Source organism: Peromyscus maniculatus, chromosome 21, assembly GCF_049852395.1.
Source record: "Peromyscus maniculatus bairdii isolate BWxNUB_F1_BW_parent chromosome 21, HU_Pman_BW_mat_3.1, whole genome shotgun sequence".
NCBI classification, from domain to species: domain Eukaryota; kingdom Metazoa; phylum Chordata; class Mammalia; order Rodentia; family Cricetidae; genus Peromyscus; species Peromyscus maniculatus.
In genome coordinates, this window is record NC_134872.1 from 5,819,370 (window position 1) to 5,835,206 (window position 15,837).

Here is a 15,837-nt window from a genome sequence, read left to right on the forward strand (position 1 = left end):
AAAGACATCACTTTGAGAACCAGGGGTCTAGAGGTGAGAGTGAGTGACAGCCAAGGGCAGACCTGGAGCCTGAGACTGAATGGGACCTCTAGTATGAAGCACACAGCTCTTCCAACTCGAGCAAGATGCTGTGAACCCAGCACTAGGGGAACTAAAGCTAGAGTTAAATCAGTTCCACTTCAGGCCTTTGTACCTTTACCCACCAACATGGGAGCTTTGATACCAATAACTAGAATAAACCAAGATGAACTGGAAAATAGTCAAGAAGGTAAATTCAATTGCTAAGCAGCCAGGACTCAGTAACCTATGGGGAAAAATGGCTTGCAAATATCTGGTTTGAAGGCAATTTAGGATCTGAATCAGAACTTCCAGATGAAGATGTTGTAGAAATACTTAACAAATTAGTAAAGAAATAATGTAACTGACCAGGAACCAAGGCAGGGCCATCAATCACATGTTCAACACTAGCCTGGGGTACATAACGGACTATAAAAAAAGTAAAGGAAATGCTCTGCTTGGAGCTCACTGTGCTAATAATTTCACCAACACAAAAAGACATGTAGATGACAGAAACAATGTTTAAAACAAGTGCCTACACTCTGTCCAATAAAAGGGAAGTATTAAACAAGTCCAAGGCAACACACCCAAGCTGCAAGTTTCTTTCTCCAGACAGTGATGTGGGATCACTCTGAAAGCCGCTGTGCTGGTGAAATGAGGGCTAAGCAAAAGTCAGGGAGTGGCAGATGGAGCACAGTGTCTCACTGCCGAGGGACACTTCAGATGAGCAAGAGCGAGCTTCCAAACCAAGCCTGTTGCACTGCACTGTAGGCAGACACCGCACCAAGTCTACTAGCTTGACACACACAAATGAAGAAGCACAGAGACAAGCACAGACTGGTTGGACATCGGTCCAGTGCTAAAAGGACCACTAGGAACAACACTCCTGCAGCATGAACACAGCCAGTGTCCAGAGTTTGGTTTCCCAATAAAAGAGAACAAAAGCTCCCAGGAGAAACAGCCAGCTCCAGGGCTAGGGCATGGGAAACACAAGACAAACCAGAGTATCAGAAAGGAAGCCATTAAAGAACAGAAGACGGAGGCATGCAATAGACAGGGCACAGGAGCCAACTTGCAAGTACCCCCATGGCTAAAGCTAGAGTAATTATGAGCAACAAGTACTGCAGCACTACATAACTCCAGAGATCAATATACATGAGACCACAATGCTACACACCAGTGACTCACTACATGAGCAAGAAACAAACCTGCTTGCAAAGAATTCTGGGAGATTTTAATCCTATACCTTCTATCCCACTTAAGGATGAACAGTGGTTCTCAACCTTCCTAAGCTGCAACCCTTTAATACAGTTCTTCATGTTGTGGCGCCCTCCAACCATCAAATTATTATTTCTTTGCTACTTCACATGTGTAATTTTGTTACTGGTATGAATCATAATGTAAATATCTGATTGGCAGGATACCTGATATGTGACCCTTGAATGAACTGAGAACCCAGCAAGAAATGAAAACAGTGACTCCACAGCAGACAAACCTGACACACACACCGCTGAGCCCTGGGCCAGGGCTCACAGCAGCAGTGGTGCTGGCTGAGTGCAATGTGCTGCTCAAGGACACAGCAACTCCTATCATGGAAGTGTTGGTCCTGAAGCAGGTGACACCGTATAACCACAAGATCACCAAGCCCTTCTGACAAGGTAGGCTTTAAGATAACACACAGAACTCAAGACCATCCAGGGTCATGAAAGTGAGACAAAGAAAGTCACAGATAAAAGGAGATTGGAGGTCACAAAGACTAGTTAAGCAACCTCAGGTGGAGTCCGGAATAAAGAGATCATCAACTGATGAAACCAAATAAAGCTTGGCATTTAGGACTCAGCTGCATTCCAATACTGATGTCTTTGACAAGTGAACACATAATATAGGAAGCTAAAAATGGAGGGCAGGACAGTGCCGGTATAGTAAGCACGGAGCACAAGTCCTCCCAGACCTGTGCATGAGTGAGTCCTGTCTGTCTGGGACTTCCTCCTTCCCCAGAGCAGCAGCTGGACCTAGGCATCCAACTGAATCGAACCACCACCCTGGATGTGGATACCGGGCTGAGGCAGCCCATGTGAAACAGGAGCACACACCCAACAGTGCACCGCTGCCCTGACAGGAGCACGCACACGCACACGCACACCGAACAGTGCACCGCTGCACTGACAGGAGAGCAACACGCATGTTATTTTAGCACTTGGGAGGTTGGAGGTGGACTGCCACGAGTTTGAAGCCGCCCTTGGCTAAGTAGCAAGACTCACGGTAGCCAAGGTGGAGTCAAACGGAAGAAGGCAGGCCTGGAGAGTTGAAGGCTCTCCCAAGAGGACCCGAGTCTGGATGCCGGGACCTATGGCAGGCAGCTGTAAGGCCAGCTCCACGGGAGCTGGTGCTCCCCTCTGGCTTCCATGAGTGTGCACTAACACAACCATGTAAATTCTCTTCATTTCAACTTCTAGCCGGGCCGTGGTGGTGTTCACTCACACAATACTAGCACTCAGGTGGCTGAGGCAAGTGACTGCCACAAGTTCAAGGTACCAAAACAAACAGGAACGCATAGCAAGAGCCTGTCTCAAAAGAACAGAAGAGCAGACACCCTGAGAACATAATTCAGGCGACAGCTCAGTCAGCAAGGCCCCTGCACTGTGCATCTGTAGAACCTGTGTGGAAAGCTGGGAAGGGAAGACAGGCAAAGCCTTGTGCTGGTTTTTTTTTTTTTTTTTTCTTCTAAATTTTTTTTTAAGGTTTATTTATTTATTATGTATACAGAAGAGGGCACCAGATCTCATTGCAGATGGTTGTGAGCCACCATGTGGGAGCTGGGAATTGAACTCAGGACCTCTGGAAGAGCAGTCGGTGCTCTTAACCTCTGAGCCATCTCTCCAGCCCCGCCTTGTGCTGTTTTTATCTGGGTTGTTTTATTTCTCAATAAAGACTCAGGAGTCAGATGTTGGGGTAAAGGGGTAAAAGCCTGCCAGATCAGAGAAGCCAAGAAGCAATCTGCTGACCTTCCTTTTTGGCCAGAAACCCAGCAAGAGAAGCATCTCTCCTGTCCCAAACTAAACATGCCTGCCAATCTCTAAGTCCCTCCCTACTCCTTCCTGTGTGTCTCTATCCATCTTCCCAGGTCCTCCTTACTCTCTCTGGCTAATTCTTGTCAACAAGTTGCTGGCTCCGCCTCCCGACCCAAGGTTAATTGTATAACACAGTCTTGGAGTTTCACAGTGCCATCAGAGATCCCACAACACCCCCAGGAGTTCACTGGCTAGCCAACCTAACCTAGTTGCTGAGTGCCAGGCCAGTGGGAGAACTTGTCTAAAAAAGTAATGTGGAAGGGATGGAGAAACAGTTTAGCAGTCAAGACTGCATATGGTTCTTCCAGAGGACCTGAGTTCACAGGTGGCTCACAAAGTCTGAAATTCCAGTTCCAAGTGATCTTATGCTCTCTTCTGGCCTCCACAGGCACCCAACACAAGGTATACTGCTGTGGGATGTTCTGTATGTCCTGTGGGCGCCCACTCTTGGGTTCCTCATGGCTTTACCCAGCAGGTCTGCATAAAGGATGATTAGGACCACGGGCCTGAGTGCAGGTGTCTGAGATGGTCTGCACTTGGCTGTGCTGGGGGATGGTCTGTATGGCAAATGTGTTGCTCTGATTGGTCAATAAATAAAACCTGATCGGCTGTGGCTAGGCAGGAAGTATAGGCAGGACTAACAGAGAGGAGAAATAAAAGAACAGGAAGGCAGAAGGACTCACTGCCTACAGCAGCCGCCAGGACAAGGAAAATGTAAAGTACCGGTAAGCCACGAGCCACGTGGCAGGGTATAGATGTGTGGAAATGGATTAATTTAAGATATAAGAACAGTTAGCAAGAAGCCTGCCACGGCCATACAGTTTGTAAGCAAAATAAGTCTCTGTTTACTTGGTTGGGTCTGAGCGGCTGTGGGACTGGCGGGAGACAAAGATTTGTCCTAACTGTGGGCAAGGCAGGAAAACTCTAGCTACAGTATACACTCACACATCCCACTCCCACCCCTACACTCTTAAAAATCTACAGTGGAGAGTAACTGAGGAAGGCACCCAACATGGGACTTCTGACTGACACACACACACACACACACACACACACACACACAACATAAGCAAAACAACTCCTAAGCTATAAACTTCAAAATCAAGCTGTAGTGTGTATTAAGAGCCAAATGTTTGGGGGATGGAGAGATGGATCAGTGGTCAAGAGCTCTTCCAGAGGACCCGAGTTCAAGACCCAGCACCCACATGGCAGCTAACAACTGTCTCTAATTCCAAGATCTGATACCCTCACACAGATATACATGCAGGCAAAACACCAATGTTCATAAAATAAGAATAAATACCTTTAAAAAAGAGCCAAATGTTTGCAACTAGTAAAAAACACACAGATCAAAAATGACATTTTAATAATCCTATAATCCTTCCAGTCAGCATTATGAGAGGCACTTACATTTTTTTTTTTTTTTCTGTTTTTTGAGACAGGGTTTCTCTGTGTAGTTTTTGGTTCCTGTCCTAGATCTCGCTCTGTAGACCAGGCTGGCCTCAAACTCACAGAGATCTGCCTGGCTCTGCCTCCTGAGTGCTGGGATTAAAGGCGTGCGCCACCACTGCCAGGCAAAACATTTTGGTTTTTTAATGTGCACATGTGTTTTGCCTGCATGTATGTCTGAGTGAGGGCCTCAGATCCCCTTGGACTGGAATTACAGGCAGCTGTGAGCTGCCATGTGGGTGCTGGGAAGTGAACCAGGGTCCTCTGGAAGAGCAGCCGCCGCTCTCAACCACTGAGTAACCTCTCCAGCTGCAAGGGCTTAAATTTTTAATTGCCATTTTATACACAAATGAGAAGAGAAGACAGTTTCAAACTTCCAACTGAATGTCTCAAGAGTGAAGGGGCACACCTAAAGAATCTTGGTATCTTATAGAATTTTCGGCAAGAAGCAATTTAAAATAAAACACTCAAGGGGCTGGAGAGATGGCTCAGTGGTTAAGAGCACTGACTGCTCTTCCAGAGGTCCTGAGTTCAATTCTCAGTAACCAAATGGTGGTCCACAGCCGTCTCTAATGGAATCCGATTCCTTCTTCTAACGTGCATGAAGACACAGCACTCATATACATAAAATGCATAAATATTTGAGTGAGCGAGAGCGAGAGAACAATGGCCATTTTGCAGAAGACAGGGGTTCAATTCTCAGCACCTATATGGTGACTCAGAACCATCTGTGACTTCAGTTTAGGAGATCCAACACCCTCTTCTGGCCTCTGTCGACACTGCACGCAGGCAGTTCACGCACATTCAGGCCAAACACTATGCACAAAACAAGTAAATCTTAAAAAAATAAAAATAAAAAAAAAAAAACCTACATGGCAAGCATGAAGACCTCAGTTTAGATTCAGCACCCACATAAAAGCTAGGTGTGGGCTGTATCTAAAAGCCCAGTGCTCAGAGGTGGAGAGAGACAGATGGGCCCTGGGACCTGCTGGCTGACTTGGTGAGCTCCAGATTCAATGAGATCCTCTATCTCAAAACATAAAATGGGCTGAGCGAGGTGCTGTATGGCTTCACCTAAACCCAGAATTCCAAAAGCAGAGGCAGGCGGATCTCTGTGAGTTCAAGACCAGCCAGGTCTACAGAGCGAGTTCCAGGACAGCCAGGACTACTATATACAGAAACCTTGTCTTGGGGGGAAAAAGGAAAAAACAAAACAAAAACCCCAAAACAAACCAAATAAAAAACAAAACAAGCAAACCAACAAAACCTTGTAAGAAAAAACACAACAGAAGAAAACACTTGAAATAGACCTTTGGCCTCTGTACATGCAGGTATGCACACACATGTACTCACACATACACAAATCAGAAAAAAAGGAAACACCCAAACCATCCCTCTAGTCCACATATTCCCTTTATCCCTCTGGTCCACATTATTTCTTTTCTTTTCCTTTCCTTCCTTTTCTCTCCTCTCTCTCTCTCTTTTAATTTTCGAGACAGGGTTTCTCTGTCTGGAACCAGCTCTGTAGACCAGGCTGCCTTTGAACTCAGAGATCCGGCTGCCTGCCTCCCGAGTGCTTGGATTAAAGGGGTGTGCCACCACGGCGCAGCAGTCCACACATTTCTATGTGATGGGTTTAACTTCTACAGAGCTACCGACTATGTTTTGAATAGTTATAAGCAAAATGGTTAGACGTGAGCCCCACCAGTCTCAGACCTGTTGATGGCTGAAGATATATATAACACACTGCATGGTGGTGGTCTGGAGCTGTCCTTGGTGAAGGCTTTGGCTCCCCAGTGACTATGCCCGCCCTTCCCCCTCTTCAAAAAGAGCCTGCTTTGTCTCAGGCTTAAAGGAAAACTGTTCTCAACCCACATCACAATCCTAGCTGGACTAACACACGAACCAACACAATAAACAAAGGAGTAACTCCGCCTCCCACAGTCTCTCTCCGAAGAGCCCCATCCCTCCTGAGGCACCAAACCGCTGACAAACTCAGAGGGAGAGCGCAGTGGTGCAGACCTTTGACACGGTCTGTCTTCTCATTTCCACCCGCTGGCTTTATCCAGTTCCACCATGGGGCCTCAACTGGACCAAACCTGTTCTCCAGCTCAGCAGTGAGCAGAGATTTGGGGGCCTAATCAGTACTGGTGTGCTGCAGGTCTGGGCCCCTCCTAGGCATCTGGCTGGGCCTCTTCTAAAAAGGCCCTCAGCTCCATTGCTCACCCACTGCCTTCTGCAGTGAGTGCAGAACTAAGGATGCCCCTCTGGCCAGACAGACTGAAGCGCACACCTCAGAACTGTCATGGGCTCTGCTCTCCTCTCCTCCGGGGACACACATGGTCTCCAATTTATCACAGTCTCCACACACCACAAACCACACTTGTCACAGCTCACAAACTAACTATCCCATTTCAGTCGCAAACTCAAGTGCTGTCTCCCTGTCACCACTCTCAAACTACCTGTTAACAACGTCTGACAGCAGGGCAGTGGTGGCACACAGCTTTGACCCTAGTACTAAAGAGGCAAAGGCAGGTGGATCTCTGAGTTCAAGGTCAGCTTGGCCTCAGATCGAGTTCCAGACAGCCAGGGCTATACAGAGAAACCGTCTTAAAACACATGCATGCACACGCACATTCACACCCACACCGTATTTGTTTGGGTGAGCCCTTTCTGCCCATTCTACCTACATGGTTACTATTGTAATACCCACTCACTGTCTTCCTGCCTGCTCCTGCACTGGTGGCCACATCACTGTGCCAGTTTGTTAAACTGATGAAGGCCCTGACACCACTCTGGGGCCACAGCTTATCCTGTTCATTTTGGTGCTGTATGTTTTATACGTGCAGATGTGGACTGATGTATATATCACTATGCAGCATTCACATCCTGCCACCGAATGAAACATCTTCCTTTCCAAGCCAGTTCATCCCTCCCCAACCCTGGCCAATGAGTACCTTTACCACTCCAGCTCTGCCTTTCCCAGAATGTCACACAGTGGGAACAGCATACACAAGTCAAAGCCTTTCTATAGTTGAGCTTCTTTTATTTGATAATGCACACTGGAGACTCTCCTGTGTCTCTTCATAATTACAGAGCTCATCTCAACAGGATGTCTACTCTGTTTAGGTACTTGGCCCATTTTTTAAAAAAGAACTGTTCATTTTATTATTAAGAGATCAGGAGGCATCAATACCAATGCTTTATCAAACCCATCCTTTGAAAACTGGGCTAGCTTTCTGAGACGGGCGGTGGTGGCACACGCCTTTAATCCCAGCACTCAGGAGGCAGAGGCAGGTGGATCTTTGTGAGTTCAAGACCAGCCTGGTCTATAGAGTGAGATCCAGGAAGGGCGCAAAGCTACACAGAGAAACCCTGTCTCGAAAAACCCCAAGAAAAAGAGAAAAGGGGGGAAAAAAAAGAAAATTGCTTTCTGCCCATCTGGTGCATCTCCACTCTTTGCCAGGGTGTCTTGTAGAGCCTGTGAAGGTCGGCTCAGCACCTTCACATAATCTTCTCCAGTGTATTTCTGGAGATCCATCTATTTCTATTCAGGCCTGTCTGGGCTATGTGATGGAATCAGGAGGATAAAGCCAGAGAAATGAAGAAGCCAGTGAAGTGAAAACGAGAAGGACAGACCACTTCAACAGAACTCCATCACTGCTGTCTTTCCCTGAGTCTGTCAGTGCATGTGGTGTCTGAGATGATGCTGTTCTCTTCGGAGAGAGAATTCTGAGGTGGTTTACTACTCCGTGTGTGTGTGTGTGTGTGTGTGTGTGTGTGTGTGTGTGTGTGTGTGTGTGTGTGTGTGTGTGTGTGTGTTTTTCTTCTGACAGTACTACACTGTCCTAATGACTCCAGCTTTATCTTAGGGTTGTGGGTGTCACTCCTATGACATTTTCCTTTTCCTTTGGGGACTTGTGTTTAAAGCTGCCCATGTTTCCTAGATCTGTGTTTGATGTCTGACATTAACTAGGCAAGTTCCCAACCTGTACTGATTCTGTTCGTACTTTGTTTTTGTTTTGTTTTTTGAGACAGAATCTCTGTGTAGCAGCCCTGGCTGTCCTGGATCTCACTCTGTAGACCAGGCTGCCCACGAACTCACAGAGATCCACCTGCCTCTGCCTCCTGAGTAACAAGGTTAAAGGTGAGCACCACCACCACCCAGCTTCTGATTCTTTTCCCAGGATGTTTCTTTTCCACCTTGTCTGACTGGCACATAGTCCCTTTTTGTTTTTGTTTGTTTGTTTTTGTTGTTGTTGTTTTTAATAATTTATTTATTTTTATTTTTTATGAGTGTTGATTGGTATTTTGCCTGCATGTATGTTTATGTGGGTGCTGGGAATTGAACCCAGGTCCTCTGGAGGAACAGCCAGTGCTCTTAGCCAGTGAGCCATCTCTCCAGCCCTTGTTTTTGTTTTTTAAAGATATATTATGTAGAGGGATTGTGGTGATACAAGTCAACTTGAACTGCTGTCCCTCTGAGCCCTCCATCTGAAGACTGTGAGCCAAAGGGTCATGGATACGGTTGTCTTTAGCACAGGAAGTTGACAACCATGCCCGCACATCTGTTATATGCATCTATAAATGTACACTTGGCCAAAGAGGAGAAACCCAAAAAGCAGCTAGTGAGCCCAGAACGGAGCCCCGTATATACTGCACCACCTTCCATTCTAACAATGCTGAAGAACGGCCTACTATTTACACACAGGCTTTGCATCCATCTCTACCACAAATGTTTGTTATACTGGCTGGTCCAAGGGTGTTTAAGTCTTTATGAAGAATGGGATAATGGATACAGCACAATTTGGAAAAGATGCACATATCTATCTGAAGAATCCTTAAGGTTTTCTTCCCAAAATGGGAGTCCCTAACTACAGCTTTAGGACTGGTGGGTTTGGTTTCAGGAAAAAAAAAAAAAAAAAAAGGGTTCTAGGTTTAAGAAAACTGCTTATCCACTAGGATTGGACCGCTAGGAGCAACTGTTTGCTACCCAGCTCAGTCAGTAATAATTGCAAACAGAACTGGGAAAAAAGGCATCTGCCAGAAGGCGGTAGATTTATCAAGGCCTTAACTCATTTTAAGTCATTTAAGACAAAAACAATGAAAGAGAATCATTCTCTGCACCAAAGATAGGAAGATCTGATGGGATCTTTGCAAAAAAGTCTGTCCTGAACATTCAGTGTCTCCACCAAAACACCTTGCCTCTGCGACAAAGATGAAATCACCCCCCGCCCCCAGGCACTACACAGTTTACACTTGACACAAGCTCTCAGATCACAGGCAGAAGATAAAGATATGTCAGCACTAAAAGCTACAACAGATTGAAGGTTGTTCTTCAGCATATTTAGAATCCTAGAGATGCAAGATGTACCAAGTTGTAAACAATGGTGAAAAATCACTTAACAAATGGTGACTGACAGAGCAGGACTTGGAATATTTTCCATGACATTTTCAAATAAACACTTTGGCCAATGTGGGGGGTGGAGATTATGTATTTGTGTGTATTGAACATGCACGTGTGACTTCAGAGGTTGAGAGGGTACAAGAAACCCTGGAACTGATAACAGGCTGTTGTGAGTGCTGGGTACTGAACCTGGGTCTTCAGGAGGTGTGGCAAGTGGTCTTTACTGCTAAGGGACTTCTCTTTCCTTCTGCTTTCTGGTTCCAGAATTTTGATGAACCCAGCATCCAGCTCAGATGATTTTCCCAGCCGTGTCCCTTACACACTCACTCTTTCAAGTCTCCCCATCTCTGCTCTCATTACTCAGCTAGTGCACACAGCATGCGTGAATACTCTGAGAAATTCTTGGTCTGAGCTAGGCATGGTGGTACACACCTACAATCCCAGCATCTGGAAATCCGAGGCAGGAGGACTGCCACAAGGTCAACTTGAGATATACAATGAGACTCAGTCTCACACAAAATAAAATATACCAAAATAATTCCCTGTCGAGTGACGCCAGCGTTTCTGCGGGTCTCGTGGCAGTGCAGTGAAGAAGGCTGTGGTGAAGGGGCACGATGGGAGGGAAGCATCTGCAGTCCTACGGGCAGGTCCATCTCTGGGAGCTGCTGCCCCTGGCTGCGGGCTCCACCAGCATGCCTCAGCTTCTCCTGTACAACTGGCTATCTCCCTTTGTCTATAAAGAAAGCTAGAGCTGAGCTGGGCAAACAAAACAACAACAAATAGAAAGACAGACAAATAAATGTACACAGTAAGTAAATAAGAAAACCTTTAGGGAAATTACTAAGAAAGTTCATATGAGACAAGCTGACAGTTGGGGTGGATTCCCTGTGCTAAGTGACCCATGGCCAGACCTTTACTTTTAATCACAGCAGAACTGACCCTGATTCTTCCTTACTGGGTGCTATTCTAAAAGGGTCACCAATCTCTCTAATTCCCTCAAAATCCAGAGAAGTGGCACTCGTTTACTATCTAGTCACAGAAACTGAGTTGTGGAAGGTACTCTTTTCTACAAGTCACTCAGTAACTGCATTCCTGAAGTCAATCCAAACAATTCCAAATGCTGTGAGTTACATTCTTTCTCTAGTGTAAGAGGAGAAGGATTAATACTAATACTATTATTACCATACTACAAATGAACCAAGTGGGATAATAATAATATACTATTATTACCATACTACAAATGAACCAAGTAGGTCATATCTGTTCACTCAGCAAGTACCATAGATTCGTTTCTGATATGGTTAACCTATTGTAATGATAGTTTATATTTGGGATTCCAGGAAAAGTGCCCCCACAGACAGAAAGCACATTCAGGAACTTCAGGGAGGAAGACAGCAGTGCCTGCTGACAAGGAGGAGTCTGTAATTTTGGAGACTAAGAACGTAAGAGAATAGAACAGCTACACAAGAGCGGTGTATCAATACAATAAAATGTGTCTTCTGCTCATTTATTATCTTTTACTTTAAAACAGAGCAAGCCTGGTGTGGTGACATACACCTGTGGGAGAATCACACAATCTTGCTTGGAGAGTTCAAGGCCAGCCTGAGCTAAATAAGCTCTTGTATCAATATCCTTCTCTCTACCCAAAAGAAGGAACTACCATGATACGTTAGTTAGCGTAGTGGTTTGGACAAACATGGCTCCCTCACAGGCTCATACATTTGATACTTAGTCCCCAGTTGGTGGACCATGTCGGCAGTAGGAGATGTGGCCTTGCTGGAGGAGATGTGACACAGGGGTGGGTTGGGGCTTTGAGATTTCAAAAGACGCATGAGATTCAGTTCTCTCTCTCTCCTCTCTCCTCTCTCCTCTCCTCTCTCCTCCCCTCTCCCCTCCTCCCCTCTCCCCTCTCCCCTCTCCCGTCTCCCCTCCCCCCCTCCTCTCTCTCATGGCTGTGGATCAAGATACAAGCTCCTAGCTGTCCCTTCACTCTCTGAAAGACTCTAATACTGTAAAACTGTAAGCCAAATCCAATGTTTTATTTCATAAAAGATGCCTTGCTCAATTCCCAGCACCCACATGGCAGTTCACAATTGTCTGTAACTCCAGTTCCAAGGGGTCTGACACCCTCACACAGACATGAATACAAGCAAAACACCAATGCACATAAAAATTAAATTATATTTTTTAAAAAGTCAAAAAGTTGTCAGAATGGGGAAACAATTTATCACCATATGCCATTCATAACAAACTTGTTTCAAACATGATATATGTAGATTGAAAAAAAGGATGGACAAAGGTGTACCATTGAAAGACTAAAAATCTAGACATAGTACAAGGTGTGGTGGTGCTCATCTGTGACTCAGGAGACTGGAGCAAGAAATTCATGAGTCTCAGGCCAGTCTGAGCTATGTCTCAAAGTAAGGTCATGTCTCAAAAACACAGAAGGAAGACAGGTGTGGTGGTGCATATCTTTATTTATTTATTTGTTTGCTTATTTATTTATTTTTGGTTTTTCAAGACAGGGTTTTTCTGTGTCATTTTGGTGCCTGTCCTGGATCTCACTCTGCAGACCAGGCTGGCCTCAAACTCAAGAGATCTGGCTGGCTCTGCCTCCCAAGTGCTGGGATTCAAAGCGTGAGCCACCGCCACTGGCAAGTGGTACATATCTTTAATCCCAGCACTCAGGAGGCCCCCTTCATCTGTCTGTCTCTGCCTGCCTGTCTCTCCTCTCTCTCTCTCTCTCTCTCTCTCTCTCTCACACACACACACACACACACACACACACACACACACACACACACACAGAGCAACAAATTCAAGAGGATTTAAATATACAAAGTTTGGTCTCTTGCCACAGGGGAATTCAACTAGAGGCCTCTAAACAAGGTAACAGGAGCACTTCTAATGTGGGGATTACACAACACATTTTTATATAACTTGTGAGTCAAACAGGAATTCTCTAGGGAGATTTGAAAATACTTCTAACTTAAATAAAAATGAAAATACAGTATTTTGAAGGCTGTAGGATATAACTAAAAGCAATGCTCAGAGGGAATAGTACTGAACAATTACAGTATACAGACCTCTTAAATCCAGGACTTACACTTTCTAGAAACTAGCAATGAACAAAATAAATGTAAACCAAGTAGGAAGAATGATAAAATGAAGATTATAAATACATAAAACTAGTTGAGCCACACCCTTATAATTCAGTACCTTGGAGCATCAGTATTCAAACTCAGCCTTGACTACACAGTGAGTTCAAGGCGAGCGAGGTTACATATGTAAGACCCTGTCTGAAAATAAAAGCAAACCAGAGCATCTACAAAACTGAAAACAGAATATGGAAGAATCAACAAAAGCAGCTGCTGATCCTTTGATAAGGCCAGTAAAATTGACAAGCTTATCCAGAGAAGAACGTTAGGAAAAGCAGAAACCCACAGCATCAAGGATGAAAAGGGATTTCCCGTCAGACACCATGTTGAAAGGCCAGCAGGACACTACACCGACTAGCACTTACTGAGAGGACTAGTGCCTGCAAACCACCCAGAGTCACACAAGACGAATGACATCATCTATGTAGAGTTAGGAAAATAAATACAACTGACAAATGAAAACCTAAAAAATTCTAGGCCAGCTGGGCAGTGGTGGTGCACGCCTTTGATCCCAGCACCAGGGAGGCAGAGCCAGGTGGATCTCTGTGAGTTCGAGGCCAGCCTGGTCTACAGAGCGAGATTCAGGACAGGCACCAAAGCTACACAGAGAGACCCTGTCTGGGGGGTGGTGTGGGGGGGAATTCCAGGCCAGACTGTTCAATTTGCAAGTTCTATAGAAGAAAAATATTAAGAGGTTTATAAAAATTCTTTTAAATTGTATTATTACATTTACCTATTTTTGTGTGTGCAGGTATGGACGCCTGTGCCGTGGCATCCACGTGAGACTCAGATGATAACTTAGTCGACTCTCCCTCCACTGTGAGTCCTGCTGGCTGAATCAGATCCTTAGGCTTGGTGGGAAGCACCTTTACCTCAAGAGCCATCTTGCCAGCCCAAGGTCCCTAGATTTCCTTATCAAAAACTGGGATCGCTAGGCATGGTTGCACACACCTTTAATCCCAGCACTTGGGAGGCAGGTGGATCTGTGAGAGTTTGAGGTCAGCCCAGTCTATATATTGAGTTCCAGGTCAGCCAGAGCTACATAGGTAGACCCTATCTCAAAACCAAAAACAACCCCTAAAACCCAAAATCAGTACTTGGTACAGGCGTGTGAATCTTCTGAGAAGTAGCTTTCCAGGGCCTTTCCTGTGACTGTCTCTCAGGCCTCCCTACCCCAACAGATGACCACACCCTGCAACCCCCAAGACTTGAGGTTTAGTGGCCATCCTTTCTCCATGCTGCCGGGACACCTTATCTAGGCACATGTGGCTCTTGAGGAGGCACCAAGTATTCTGCGGGTGTTGTGCTCCTCTATCCAGGTATCCTCAAGGCCCACCGCAGGCAAGGGTGGACCTGCTTCTTCTTTAGGAAGTCCATTCTCTCATGGCCCCAGGACTGAAGTCCTCAGTCTTCAGCAATGTGGCCACTTGTGGCCTGGCTCCTTCGACTATGAGGAAGCAGCCAGACCAGCAGGCCAGTGTCAGGCCTATCCTGCCAAGGCAGAACAGCAGGCCAGGCTTCTGTGGGCTGGACTAGAGTCCTGCCTACCCACTCCACCCCGCAGCCAGGCTTCTGTGGGCTGGACTAGAGTCCTGCCCACCCACTCCACCCCGCAGCCAGGCTTCTGTGGGCTGGACTAGAGTCCTGCCTACCCACTCCACCCCTCAGCCTCTGCAGGTTGCAGCGAACAACAGACACCAGCAGGGCTGGGAGGAGCTCCCTCCCTTCTCAGCACGTCACCACACTGAGCTGTCTTGACCTCGGAACCGTGCCTTGCACCAGGCAGAAAATGAACTCCTGGCGGCTCTCCTCCCCACCAAACCAACTGGTAGAATGCATCAGGAGCGGCGGCAGCGGCGGCTGTCCTACAGAGCAAGCCCATAGCCCATCACACAGTGAATGATACTATGCTGAAATAAACAGAATGCATTACTAAGCATGTTTTCAGTTACATCTTAATATCCATTTATTCTGTGCATGTAGGAGTGTGTGCACGTGGAAATTAGAGGACAACTTGCAGGAACCAGTTCTCTTTCCACAGAGGATCCAGGGGATAAAACTCAGGGTACCAGGCTTGGTGATAAAGGCCTTTACTCACAAGGCCATCTCACCAGCCCAAGAGAACATTTAAAAAAAAAATCCTCAAGTAATTTCTAGATATTAAAAAAAGAAACAACAAAAGGAAAAAGGAAAAACTGACTTTAAGTGCTATTATGCTAACGCCTAACTCATGCCTTCTAGACAATGTCACAATAAAAGGTAGGTATGACTCCCCAAGCAGCCTGATGAGAAACAGGGCATGGCATTCCTGCCGAGGGCCAAAGCTTGATCTTGGCATTTCCTTTGCAAAGGCAGGAAAGCATAAGCTCTTTCAAGACAAAAAGAGAAACGCAGAGCTCAAGACAGAGCAAAGCCAGGTGTGACACATGCTTCTAATCCCAGCAGAGGCAGGCAGATCTCTATACCTTTGAGGGCAACCTGGCCTACATACTGGGTTCTAGGACACCAGGGCTACATAGAGAGGCCCTGTCTCAAAAAATCAAATAATGAAAAAAGACAAAGCAGGGACTGAACTGATTTCTAATGCTTTGTAGGTGGGGACTGTGGTAGAGTGAAAGCCATCACAAAAGAAATGATGTTAACAACATCAACTGAGGCTGCTCAGCTCAGTGACAGGCTTTTGAGTATTCAAACT

General features: G+C 46.0%; 1 protein-coding gene and 1 pseudogene across 4 annotated transcripts in view; one reads left to right on the plus strand and one right to left on the minus strand.

Annotated features, from left to right (window-relative positions):
* Ilrun (inflammation and lipid regulator with UBA-like and NBR1-like domains) overlaps positions 1-15,837 on the minus strand; it is a 78,025-nt gene that overhangs the window by 26,715 nt on the left and 35,473 nt on the right. The window lies entirely within an intron of this gene.
* On the plus strand, positions 1,523-9,651 carry LOC121824840 (MICOS complex subunit Mic27 pseudogene; annotated as a pseudogene).